The 12,484-nt window shown below is 38.5% G+C and overlaps 1 protein-coding gene across 18 annotated transcripts in view; it reads left to right on the forward strand.

Moving 5' to 3' along the window:
• LOC131685498 (uncharacterized) overlaps nucleotides 1–12,484 on the forward strand; it is a 238,077-nt gene that overhangs the window by 202,602 nt on the left and 22,991 nt on the right. The gene's annotated exons all lie outside the window — the stretch shown is intronic.

Below are 12,484 nucleotides of genomic sequence, written 5' to 3' on the forward strand. Positions count from 1 at the left end.
ATCGTGTTGTCTAGCATCAGGCGTAATTTAGTATAAAGTAATAAGCCATTTTGTAAACCAAGATGGCAGCTTCCGGTTACCACAAAACATTTAAAACCACCATCAATATAGGTAACATTTGAAAGGTAGTGCTTTGTAGAAGACGAATGTTACTAAATGGATAGTAGTAACTTATTTGTTTTAATGGTGGTGTCGTCAAAATCCTTATAAATACAGTGAAGATCCCATTTTATCAGCCTTCGATTTTGTCTGCTCCCGATTTAGTCTACCCCCGATTTTGTAAGAGTATTGACTCGATTTTGTCAGCCTCACATAAGAATCCGTTTGATGGGCTCTAGCAGAGGAACCAAGTAAAATTTGAGTGAATATGTTCTTGGCCATATTTTTGATCCTAAGGATGCAAAATATATAAAAATAAAAATAACATTCTTTTTGATTTTGCGCTGGAAAAGTTATACTAAATAATCAAAAAGCTTTATGAGATTATATCTAGGGACAAAAGACCAATACTTTTAAGACCACCAAAAAGAAAAAAATATATCCCGATCTTTGGCTTCATTTGGTCTAGAAACAATCGATGAGATGCATTTTAAAGGAATGAGTCAGGAAATCTAGAAAAAATAGTTGTTTTAGTTTTCAGTGTTGTTGTTTCTCAGATACTTTTACACATAAAAACATCTTATACATCAACATAACTTGAGCCAATCCCCAGACACAGTCATTTGAAGCAAAAAATTGAAAATTTCTCAGCACATTTCTCGCTATATCTAAGTAACCAAGTACAATTTCAAAATTCTGAAAACGACACTTTGTAGAGATTTTTTAGACAAGTAAGGCATATCCATCTCAGTTTACCCCAAAATAGTGTTTGTCATAAGATAGCACAACAGCGACGATGTGTTCTTCCTGGGACGTCATCATAACCCAAGGAATGGCATAAGGGTTTATACATTAGGTCCCAAGGGTTGCAGGTTCGAATCGTGCCTCTGGGGGAAATTTTTCCACATAATTGCTTTCATTTAACTCACCATTTCGATCTATACTTTATCTTTATGGATCTTTGAATGAGTCCAAATTTAAATACAGATTCCTCCTAATATTATTTAACCGGTGAGCAATCATTAAAGCAAATCTGAATTCAGCGAATGATCTAGTCGGCGTAATGATCTTAGGCGAAACTAACCCTTCAGCGAAACGATCTTCGGATAAACGGCAGATTTCAATTTTCGTCTTATACTGATCACTACCTTTCAAATGACAGCAACATCGATTGTGGTTTTTAGTGTATTGCTGTAGCCGAAACACGCCATCTTGGATTTCAAATTGGCGCCAATCATCAACTTCCATCTTCTACTAATCACTACCTTTCAAATGGTGGTAGATTTCAGTGTTTTGTAGTAACCGGAAGCAGCCATCTTGGATTTCAAAATGGCACCAATCATAAATTTTCGACTTCTACTGATCACTACTTTTTAAACGACACCCATATTGATTCTCTCGGGGTATGCTTCACTTCGGATAGGGCCGCATAGTGGGCTCGGTGGGTTCGACGGCCATCTGCACCTTCAACTACAACGTGCTGGATCAGTTTAAGGCTCCACTGAGAAGGCTTGGTAAAGCGGCCATCTTGGAAAACGAAAAAAATCAGTTTTTTCCTCACGCCGTTGGAAAAATATTCATAAAAATGAATGAGTAATACTCTACCAAGATTTTCACAACGGTGTGAGAAAAAAATTGCTTTTTTAGTTTTCCAAGATGGCCGCTTATTGAGGGCACTCTCAGTTGAATCGTTTCCTGGCAGGGAGCGCCGACGGGTCACACTCGCAGGAAGTTTGTTCGAGACGGAAAAATTGTTGACGAGACCGAATCCAGCAGCATAGATCGCAAAGGTAGACGGATGGATACGATTTAATTATGGGGTACCAACGGCTCGAATTTGTTGCTGGGCAAAAGCGGCGTGGCGATCACAGCAGGGAGATCCACTGTAAAAGTGTGTAGTAAGAAAAGACCATGGTTAGTATACGTATATAGAAAGAGAAGGGAAAGCAGGAGTAAGGAGAGTAGAAAAAGAACAGGAGAATGAAGGGCGATGCTACTGAGAATAAAGTTTACGTTCCTGAAAATGTATGTTGTGAATCTCAGTTCTTTCAGTTTTGTGTGCCTTTTACGAGCTTTCCGGGCCGATCGAAACATTCGTTTCCCCCTCGACAGTCACACATGCAACAAACTTAAGACTCTATTTGAATCTGAAGAATTTTTTTTTAATTTCTTTCACTTTCACACTTACCACTAAACAATAAAATAGTGTGCTTAACAATAAACATCTCCGAACAAAAATCAACGGTTTAGACGGTTTTAGTTTACAGCACGAAAACGAAATTTTAAAACACTGTAGCGGGGTTAAAATGCGGTTGAGCAAATTCTATTCCTTCATTCGCGACTCTGACGTAGAGAACAAGAACAATCTGTAGGCCTACCACGTTACTGTAATCTGTAATAAAACCAACTCATAATCCCAAAATGTTTCATCAAAATAACAATTGGATACCCAAATAGCAAAGGATGTTCAATCAGCAAAATCCTGTGCCGTCACCGAGGGCTGGTGTAAGGAATGCACAACAAAATTCAAACGGTAAAAGAAAACAGACCTGCGATGTGGAACGTGACATAGTGAAAACTCGTAAATTTGCAGGGTAGTGGCGATCTACACAAGCTAGGAACAGTTCTTATGGTAGCGATGAAGATGCACAAGTGTGCGTACGGGTTTTAATCTATCTGTCACAGAATGCTACGGTTAATAATCTAGGGCTGCTTTTACAACATCAGCATCATCAACGTGCCTAATGTACGCCGGGTAAATTTCAACTTGTTATCGCAATATTTCCGTCAAATGATTGGCTCTATAATGTAGAGACAATAATTCGATGGAAATATTGGGATAACCAGTTAAAATTTACCCTGCATTACCCCCCATCTGCCTTACCGCACCCCGATTGGAAAACATTGCAGTATACTGTATACTGCGACCTGACGACTTGTCCACAAGGCAACGGTCTTCTTATCACTACGACAATTATGTCGTCATCATCGATCAACACCGGCCAAAAAGATGCTAACGCAGACGGCGAGGACGGATCCTTGAGGATCATCGGTTTCTAAAATAAATGTACCAAATTGCAGGTATTCCCGCGTGGAGAACAGATCGCTGAGGCAGCCCTATTGACCAACAGGCAGGAAACTCTGTTGAGGTAATCAGTGTTGCTGGCTTTGGCGGCGTCCAATATCTCTATGTCGGTGTGTTGATCGTCCGTCAAAACCTTTCGGATGCTCTCTTGTGATGCTTCGAAGTGGTCACTTGCGAGCGTTGATCAAAATGGTAGTGATATAGTCATTTGTTGATCATCCGCTCGATAATCTTCCCTAGACAGAAGGAAACAATCTAATAGGTTCGGTTTGCAAGGGCCATTTTTTAATGAGTTGGTAATTCCAGAAGCTGTTCAAGCATTTCAGTAGCGCTTTCTTCCATCTAATAAAGTATGTATCCAGAGCAGAATTCGTTTGAGAATCACACATGAGATCGTTCGAATCTTTTACGGTGTGTCTAGAGGAATCTGGACATATAATGGCTTAGGGACGGGAGATCAGTGAGCAGAAGAATCTGCCGAGTTTGTTGACAATTTACCGTGGCTTGACTGGCTTGGGCTCATTTACGAGGAGAAACCGCATCATCTTCTTGTGTCTCTTAGAGCTTTCACTACTCTTGCGATTATTAATGGTTTGGTAGACCTTCGGGTTTCACCAGTGGGTGGCATTCCGCGATCTAGACTTGTTAGAGATTAGTTTTACAAACGTGTTCTCCCCGTCTGGTGTTATTGATTCTGAGCCTCCGCCTCAAAGGCGGCCTACTCCACACGGCTATACAACGAACGGCGGTAGATTTTAATCTCTCGAGGAGAGGTAAATTGTTATTAGCGTTCTTCACATTACCGCATTCCGCATTACCGGTTATTCAGTCTGCCCTCTCACTCGGTCTCGTGTACGTACATGTCATTGTCGCTAGAGCAGTTTTCGTTTTCACTGCTGGTTGTTTTTTATGGTTCTTGTGTTTCTGAATGACCTTGCTAGATCCGTCTTCATTTTGATTATTCCTTCACTGGGTGTACTAGATCTTAGTTTGGGATTATCGAGGATTATTGTTTGACCTGCTATCTGTGGTTTAGCAGTGGGAGGATGTTTATTATGTGTGTTGTAGTAGATTCATTTCTTTAGCAGTTTTGGCACATTGGTTACCGTAGTGTGCCGTCTTATTGCTGTACTAGCACGTGGGCGTCTGCCTATGGTATGTGCAAACCGTTCTTTGGATGCGGGTGATACCTTGAGGTCAAGTAAGAAAGAACAAATTGATGCAACTGCATTCTAACCAAACGAATCCCTTTGAGATTACCGGGGAAAAAATTCTCTAGGTGTCATTAGTAATTGATTCACTCATCTCGGCATCGAGTTGTGGCTAATCATACAGTATTTGGATCGTAAGGGGGTGAATATTTCAGATGTCGGGAAGCCCGAGCAAAGTCCAACATCAAAATTACAGCAAATAGACAACATATTTTGATATCAAGCATCAAATTGAAATCTTATTTTGATATCAGTTTAAACTTTTTCATATATGACATCATATTTTGATCTCATTTTGATGTGCTTACATTTTTAGAAAAAAATGTTTGTTTCTATTTCTTTGACAAACATCAAATGGATTACTTATTTTGTTATCAATGAAATATTTTACCATCTCAATGAGTTTTCAATTTGCTTTCACTGATAGCATAAATAGTTTTCTGTTTGATGTCATAGTGCAATTTTTCTGCTTTCGATTTTGATCTTTTAACCGTTAAAACGACCAAAATGATAACAACCTGAGCAATCATTCCCTACTACATCACAACATCAAGTTTAGTTCTCAATTTGTTATCAGACTCTGCTCGGGAGGACGGACAAATCACTTATTCCGGCGTGGTCCGCTGGGTAGGACGGTTGACTAGTACTAGGCTTCTGATATTTTTTTACAGTTATCCATGAGTGCGGCAATTTGATTTCTTCTTTGGTCGGTTCTGTTTTATCATAGCATCTTGGATGGGCGTTTAAGATCTCCATGACAAGAAAGTGAATTCTTAGATCGAGGATCTGAAATAAGTTGGCACCATTTTAGCCTCCCAAGAACACCATTTTCCGCCACCATGGTATAAGTTTCTTTGAGGACCAGCCACATGGGTTCATTCATATCCTACTGTTGGGCGAGCATAATCCGTACCTTTCCCTGTGAGAAGCTTACCTTGGTTGATTAGCCGCGATTTGAGCAGCTAAGGCTGAGTTCTAGGTGTGCAACCTCTTCCTACCTTCTTATCATAGGGCAGTTGTTTTGAGTCCCTTATTGAGACCTTGCTCGATCCATTTCGGGTTGATTTTTGTGGCCGGGTGTAGACTGTACCATTCATTCACTTATTCCTTGTTATCGTTTCATCAGTCCTATAGAGGAGTTTATGCGGTTGGCGGTAAATAGATGGTTTGAAGGGTGTAGTGCAGTAAAATTTCATTTCATTCAATTGAAACTGAATGAACGCAGTCAATCTGTCGTCTACGGTAGCATTCATATTCATTTAACGCATCAGTTGCTGTTGATCTGAAGCTCGGTTCATGGCACTTCACTCACCGTTGCTTTCAAATGAGTCGCAATTCATATTCAACCTCCTACGTTTGATGCTCTCAAATGAATAGATCCGCTTTCAATTTGCCCAGTGAGTACCAGTCAAATGAGATCCGGGTAAAACTAAGAGAAGAAGAGACAACTGGCTTCGTATTTTTGGTTATCTTGCCTTTCTTGTGCCAGATGACAGATGAGTGTATACAGCTAGTGAGGTTGGCAGTGCAGCCAATTTCTTTGTCATATTTAGATATGTTGCTATAATACACATAATAATGACCGTTTCATTAACCCATTCATGCCCATGTTGTTTGTGGACAACAATGTTTTTAAACAGCTATAACTTTTGATTGAGGCGAGATTTGCTCACACAAACAAGTAAGGCTCATTAATGTGATTATTGCCTTTAATTTGAGTATTAACAGTTACACGGATCAGCTCTAGAACTGAAGTTATTGCAATTAGTCTGGTTGGATTCCGATGGAGCAGTGCTGCCAGGGACAGTTTACGTTGACGACGGAAAATGATTTTTTCATATATCTTCGTTATGGTGCAATATTATTGAAAACTAATAAAACCTATCAATTAAGACTGTCGTTGGCTACGTTTTCCACGTAATTAGACTATTGTTATTATTCTAGGAGAATTGTAGTGAGCATTAAAAGGTAAAAATTGACCAGCTTGTAGCACTTCCATGGAAGCACCTATCTTTATGAAAATAGACTTTTCGTGTTCCTTGACCCATCCGTTTTCAAGGAAAAATAGTTTTGAAACCCTACATGCACTAGAAACAAGTTGGGCATGAAAGGGTTAACACACATTCCATCAACATTTATCTGGTATTAATCAATCCAACATTTTCATAACATACTACATATTTTTAGCAAATTTGGCCAGCATAACAGCCTTTCCATCAGAATCAAATTTGCAACAAAAATATAATAGAGATGAACTTACTACCAAATAACGTTTTTCATTGCAACCAGTTCATATAAGCTAGATTACGAGATATTACTAGATTCATTATTTTTCGTCTGAAATCTGCGAATTTAAGAAATTTTGAAAAAAATATGATAGCCGCAGTATGCTACTATAATTGTACGAAGCTGTCAAATTGGTTCATTACCCTAGTAACAATTTAGGTTCTATGGCACTCTTGAAGCCCTTCATAAAACTTAGAATGCACTTGTAGTGTACTATAAAACGAGAAATGCTACCTGGGTAAGCTATATATAGTTTTCCATTCCATTCGATAAATTTTAGGTCCAATATACATAATATAGCGGTATTTCAAAAAAATTTCGTTGTAATACGTAAAAACGATTTTTTTTTTGTTTTTTAAATAAATCCTTTGTAAACATAGACAACCATACATAGGAAAACTGCGGTTGTTTACATCTGGCCTATCAAGACAACACCCAAAATGAAAAAAAACTATATGCATTGGATAGCGTTTATGTCAAATAAAACTAACCCTGCGGGAAAACCGGGAAATCATGTATTCATTTTTTCTGACAGGGCATCATTTGTCATGAAATTCGATATGTCAAATGCTTCTGATAGTGTCAAGACTGTCAACATATTTCTTTATTTTAAATTTAAATTTTATTTTCACGTTTCCTGAGTTGGAAAAAAAACATGGTTGTGATCACAAAAATCAGTTTTATCGATGTATGTAATAAAAAAGATTTTTTTCTCATTTAATGACCCAATTCATTGCTGAAATCAAATATGTAATTCAGCTATTTTCTTTCCACCTCCACCAATATTTTCCTGTACACAATTCCGATGACATGGTAAACTTTGATGGTTACCGGAGACCGCCATCTTTGTTAACAAAATGGCCTAAATTAAAAAATTCAGATATTTTATTACTACTTTAAATGATACCCATGTTGATAGTTGCTTTCACTGTTTCTTGGTAACTAAAGGTTACCATCTTGGATTTCAAAATGGCCTCACTTCCTTTTAAATGGTATCCACGTTGCCCTCATTTCTGATTTTAAAATGAATGATGAATCTGTTATGCTGGCCAAATTTGCTAGAAACATGTAGTATGTGATAAAAATGTTTGATTGATTATTTCCAGATACATTTTGACGAAATGTGAGTTAATAAAACGGTCATTATTATGTGTATTATTAACATATCTAAATATGACAAAGAATTTGGCTGCACTGCCAACCTCGCTAGCTGCATACACTCATTTGTCAACAATTATTCAGCAAGGTACAAGAAAGGCAAGAAAACTAAAAATACAGAAACAACTGCTCCAAGGTGAAGAGAAAGAAAGGTTAGGTACATTTGTCATTTTTCAGTGTATTTGGTTTTTACTTGTAAAATTAAGCATGGCTGCCGGGCCCCTGGACGAGTATCCCGATTCTTTGGCGTACGATGAAAAGAGAGAAAAGGCGGTTTCGCCTCGGATCTTCCGATTCAATTACTTAGGGACGCTTTTTATCCTGAAAGTACCAATAAAAATAATTATTACCAAACCAAAACTTACATCACAGATAACAGACGTTAGTAATTTCTTTTTCATATCCTCCTGATTTATCTGCTTCATCGAAAAAAAATGACAACCTCACTCATACAGAGAAAAAATGTTCCTACCTGTATCCGTCTTGAGTTGCCTCGTCTTACCATAGCCTTTACCCTGTATGTATTCATTATCTTGGTCAGAGTTATTTTCATATCAGTGAGTGTTCATTCATATTTATTTGTGAGTGGTTCATTGGAATGGCTCACTTCCATTAGCTGAGACCGTGCTAATGTGGGGTTGGTTTTCAATAGAAACTAAACAGGTAAAAACGTCAAATGACCAGAACCTGTTATTCAATTGACAGTGAACTCTGAGTGACTCAAACGAAGACGGCAGCAGAACTCAACTGATATAGTGGTGGTATGCTTACAGTGAAAGACTCGCAGTTTCACTTGAAACGAATATTTTCGTTTGAAATTGATATTTTACCGCACTGGTCATGACTATCTGGCTATTTTATAGCTGAGCACCTTTTCCTCTAAACCTCTACCAGAAGGGGGAGGGCTATTGGAAGGTTCCAGATCGCTAATGATACCGAGAACGTTCCTCTGGTGATGCAGATTTCGTTGCCGATTGATCCGGGTCTCCGAATCATGACCAATTTCCAGGTTACTTGATTTTGGGCCACTGGTCTCCTTGAACGCCTACCGCATGCGAATCTTTCTCGATTGCATACAGCCAGAGTGCACGAGATCTGCCCTGAAGCCGATGACCTCTTCCAGGTGAGGCCAAGCTTTCCTGCTGAGCATAGCTTCAGCCTGTCGTTTTGCTAACATTCGCACTACATGTTCAGCCCACTGTCTGTCATATTTTATCAGCCTACCGATGTCAGCATGTGTTTATACTTGGTACAGCTCATGGTTCATGCGTCTGCGTCGCCGTGTATTGAACGCAGAATTATTCTCTCAAAATCACAGAGCACTCGATAGTCTGCTCCTTCAACGTTTATACTTCATGACCGTACTGAGCCACCGGAAATATCAGCAATTTGTGTAGAGCCAACTTTGTGCGCATCCGTAGGCTGCGGGATTTTAGCTGACTACACAAACCATAGAAAGCCCTATTCGCAGCCGCAACAGGCTTTTTTATCTTACGGCTATCATCGTCACCATAAGTCACCAGTGTTCCAAGATATATGAATTCGTCGATTTCCACTTAGGTACCAGCACTGTTCGCGCTGCCTCGTTCTACCATCTACCATGTACTTTGTCTTAGCAGATTTTGAGCCTCCCTTTTAAAAAGCACAAATGTCTCTTCCACTGCTCTGCGATCAACCTCAAAGATGTCGATGTCGTCCATGAAACCAATAAGAAGCATGTGAGATCTTGTGATGTTGGTTCCGTTCTATTGCATATCAAATCTTCGTATCGCGCCTTCAAGTACCTATGTTGAACAATAGATTAATGAGTTCATTGTCCTACTTCAATCCACCAAACGTCATAAAAGGGTCGGATGTCTCTCTCACCACTCCTACCAATATGGATATTAAAATTCTTGAAATTTCCTCAGGGACTGCATCTCAATGCTTTGCTACTATTGAATGTTTTGACCCCGGAGCGGTCATTCAGGAGTAGGTTCCCGTGGAGTCGCGAGTGATTATTCCGTGGTTGAATCGTCAAATAGTCACGTAAAGATAGTAACAAGATTTCTGAGACAATTCCAAGAATGTTGATACCTACATTGGACACAATTGAAATTTATAAATCGTATCCGTTGGAAAAGGAATAGCTAAATATCTATTCAACTTTTTGTTGATGGCTGCGTTCCCAAATACGCACGCCACTTTAGCTAGTCGGCCGTCTAGTGTCAATTTCAACAAATCCCCAGTATCGTGTCTACGGTGAAAAGCCGTCTGAACCGACTGGCTTCAGCCGATTGTTTGTCTGAAGCGAAACTGAGTCAGGTTGTATCTGGATCGGTATCTGGAAGTTCGACTCATCAGTATCTGGAAGACCGACTTGACCACCAGAAAGACGTTAGATCCAAAACGAAGCGATTAAGTTGAAATAATTAACAATAATAACGTTTTTGAATCGAAGGAATTAGTTTAAAAAGAGGGTTTTGATTTTGCCAGCACTGAACAAAGTGGCGGAGCACGTTCAAATGTTTCAACTTCTAATTTATGACAGTCGAGAGATGAATTAAGGGGAGCTCTTTGCTGCAAAAATCACCATAATTGCCCGTTACACGTGAAAGTTTAGGCTCTCTTTTCCTCTTATCATTATTTCAATATACCTTAGTGTACTGATTGACTCTTAAACTATAGGAAGCATACACTTTATATTTTTGTCAGGGGCTCGAAAGATGGAACTTCCAAACATATATTGAGTATGAATAAGGGAGAGATTTGGCGTTAATAACTCATGAACCTTAAGACAAATACGACTCATTAAAAACCTTTCCAAACATAAGTCTCAGTATTGGAGTTACCGGTTATATAATTTATTCAGCAAATGTGGTGTTATTCAAAAAGTTGGGCTAGATGTTCCAAATTCATCTAGTCAGGACCTACCACCAACTTGGAGACAGTTGAACGCTAAAATCAAACTAGTACCAAAACGAAACCAATTAGACATTGTATCCAAACAGTCACACAGCTTGTGTGAATGCCCAAAGAAACTCAACTTTCTAATTTAGGAATTGTGCCCTTATGCACAAATTGGTTCAACCTATTTTTTCACTTTAGGGACTATATTTTGCGTGTACAAATACTGTAGCAGCTATTTGTGAGCTTCCGTTATCTATTTTTTTTCCTGATGGCTTTCGATTTCGGGCCTTTGCAAGTGGACACTAAATTTTATTCGACAAAAAAATTATGAAAATAAATAGGCCCACCCCTGGGTTACCATCAGGAGCATCTGTTCCCAATTTGAACCAAATCAGAAAATTCCTGGACCAATGTGTATGAGATTTTTCGACAATTTACATGAAACGAACTTAGTTGTTCGCAGTTTCGCTGCTAGATGGAATTGTATTCATCACATTATCACTGCAAGTTGAAAATCAGAAGGATTATTTTAACGTCTAAAACTTTTGTGAAGACTGCGAATTGAGCCAGGTCTGTTCGGAGAAATCATTAAACTATATCTGAACTAGTTCTGCGCGCGGATCATCTGCGCATAGATGATGCCAACACTAAGCTTTCAACGGTGCGCGGTACAAACTATGTGCCTTCCACAAAGTTGTAGAACATAAATTTTGCAGTTATCTTCTGATAATATCCATGCTGTATCTTGCTCCACTGAAAAACTAGTAGTGGTGACTTCAATTCTCACCAAATTAATTTTTTACAATCAAGATCATTTCTTTTGTACTAAAAATCTTCTAAACGTACTGCTTGAAAGTTCACTAAAATAAAAATTTCCTAGTGAAGTTGTCTTCGACAAAGTTGTTGATAAAAAGCTGTCTATCTTATTATAACTTGTAGTGATAATGTGATGAATACAATGTCATTAGCCAGTAAAAACGCGTGCAAGCGATATTTTTCCATATAAACTGTCGAAAAATCTCAAACGACGCTCGTCCCATTTAGTTCAAAATTTGGAGCAGACACTGCTGATAAGATTAGAAATCGCCTCAGGGATGGGTTCCTTTTGCTTGTCACTCTGTTCGACATAGCCAACAAAATCTTCACGATTATAAGTGAATCCATCTATCGATGGAGTAGCTATTCTTAGTTGCATTTTGGAATGAACGCATTACTCCACATTATAGACACTCATAGTAATAGACCAGCGAAGGTACTTTTATCGCGCCAAACGAACTGTCAAAATCCGGAGCCAAACGAGCATGACGTCATTCAATGCAAACAAGCAGAACAAGTATTGCGATTTTATTTTAAAAAAAATATATTTTGTTATTCACAGTAGGCTTCATTTTTCGTGTTCGTATTAGTATTTCACAATGTTATTTAGAAAGATATTTATTTTGTTCAATATAACTACACAAAAAGTATTTTACTTATGCTCTTTTTCATCAAATTTGTGTTTCTGAAGAAATTGGATTTTTTTCTTTCTTTTCTCAATTTCTTGTTGCTCAGTATCAAACATATAACTTCTCTTTTGATTCATATATTGAGCCACTTGAAAAATTATTTTCATAAAAACAGATGATCGAATACAGTCGAGCACGTTCAAGCTTGCACATTTTTGGGTGATGCCAGTTTAACATGCTTGTTTTTCTAGTTGCCAGTTTTGCGGTTTTTACATCCGCGAGTCTATTACTATGAGTGTTTATACTCCACA

The sequence above is a fragment of the Topomyia yanbarensis genome, chromosome 2 (genome assembly GCF_030247195.1).
Source record: "Topomyia yanbarensis strain Yona2022 chromosome 2, ASM3024719v1, whole genome shotgun sequence".
Taxonomy (NCBI): domain Eukaryota; kingdom Metazoa; phylum Arthropoda; class Insecta; order Diptera; family Culicidae; genus Topomyia; species Topomyia yanbarensis.